Consider the following 2,028-nt stretch of genomic DNA (forward strand, 5'->3'; position numbering starts at 1 on the left):
ATCCTAGATCTGAATGAATGAAATATTCTTATTAAATACTTTTTTTCTTTACATAGTTGAATGTGCTGACAACAAAATCACACAAAAATTATCAATGGAAATCAAATTTGGAGGTCTGGATTTGAAAAAATCAACCCATGGAGGTCTGGATTTGGAGTCACACTCAAAATTAAAGTGGAAAACCACACTACAGGCTGATCCAACCTTGATGTAATGTCCTTAAAACAAGTCAAAATGAGGCTCAGTAGTGTGTGTGGTCTCCACGTGCCTGTATGACCTCCCTACAACGCCTGGGCATGCTCCTGATGAAGTGGCGGATGGTCTCCTGAGGGATCTCCTCTCAGACCTGGACTAAAGCATCCGCCAACTCCTGGACAGTCTGTGGTGCAACGTGGTGATGGTGGATGGAGCGAGACATGATGTCCCAGATGTGCTCAATTGGATTCAGGTCAGGGGAACGGGCGGGCCAGTCCATAGCATTAATGCCTTCCTCTTGCAGGAACTGCTGACACACTCCAGCCACATGAGGTCTAGCATTGTCTTGCATTAGGAGGAACCCAGGGCCAACTGCACCAGCATATGGTCTCACAAGGGGTCTGAGGATCTCATCTCTGTACCTAATGGCAGTCAGGCTACCCTCTGGCGAGCACATGGAGGGCTGTGCGGCCCCCCAAAGAAATGCCACCCCACACCATGACTGATCCACCTCCAAACCGGTCATGCTGGAGGATGTTGCAGGCAGCAGAACGTTCTCCACGACATCTCCAGACTCTGTCACGTCTGTCACATGTGCTCAGTGTGAACCTGCTTTCATCTGTGAAGAGCACAGGGCGCCAGTGGCGAATTTGCCAATCTTGGTGTTCTCTGGCAAATGCTAAACACCCTGCACGGTGTTGGGCTGTAAGCACAACCCCCACCTGTGGACGTCGGGCCCTCATACCACCCTCATGGAGTCTGTTTCTGCCGTTTGAGCAGACACATGCACACTTGTGGCCTGCTGGAGGTCATTTTGCTCTGGCAGTGCTCCTCCTTGCACAAAGGCGGAGGTAGCGGTCCTGCTGCTGGGTTGTTGCCCTCCTACGGCTTCCTCCACGTCTCCTGATGTACTGGCCTGTCTCCTGGTAGCGCCTTCATGCTCTGGATACTACGCTGACAGACACAGCAAACGTTCCTACCACAGCTCGCATAGATGTGTCATCCTGGATGAGCTGCACTACCTGAGCCACGTGTGTGGGTTGTAGACTCCGTCTCATGCTACCACTAGAGTGAAAGCACCGCCAGCATTCAAAAGTGACCAAAACATCAGCCAGGAAGCATAGGAACTGAGAAGTGGTCTGTGGTCACCACCTGCAGAACCACTCCTTTATTGGGGGTGTCTTGCTAATTGCCTATAATTTCCACCTGTTGTCTATTCCATTTGCACAACAGCATGTGAAATATATTGTCAATCAGTGCTGCTTTCTAAGTGGACAGTTTGATTTCACAGAAGGGTGATTGACTTGGAGTTACATTGTGTTGCGTACAAGCCTACATCGCCCGATTGCGCCCCATAGCCATCCTCGATAGTCGATCACTATTCGGGGGGGGGGGGGTCTTTCTCATGGCTACCCATGTATTTACATGGAAATATAAAGTTTATTTGGAAAGTAATAAATATATAGATATTTTTAAAAGCATTCATGATTTGCGTTAATGTAATACTATTACTCTTGTTAAAAATATGAAATGGTATTATATTTGGTGAAGAGCACATTATGACTTGTTTAGGACCCGAATCTCCAAGTTTAGGACTTGAGTCTTGACTTGAGAGCCTAAGACTTGAGACTTACTTGTGACTTGTAAAACAATGACTTGGTCCCACCTCTGGTATCTAGCTAGCTAATTTAGGCTAACTTAATGTTGTTGTTAACACCTGGTTAGCATAACAGCTAAACTAAACTCAAAATCGAATTGACTTGACTTCCCAGTGATGAAATGATCGTATCAGACCCGTTACTGACAGCTTTCTGGGTTCAGGTCTTAACGGGC

This window comes from Oncorhynchus masou, chromosome 27 (genome assembly GCF_036934945.1).
Source record: "Oncorhynchus masou masou isolate Uvic2021 chromosome 27, UVic_Omas_1.1, whole genome shotgun sequence".
NCBI classification, from domain to species: Eukaryota; Metazoa; Chordata; class Actinopteri; order Salmoniformes; family Salmonidae; genus Oncorhynchus; species Oncorhynchus masou.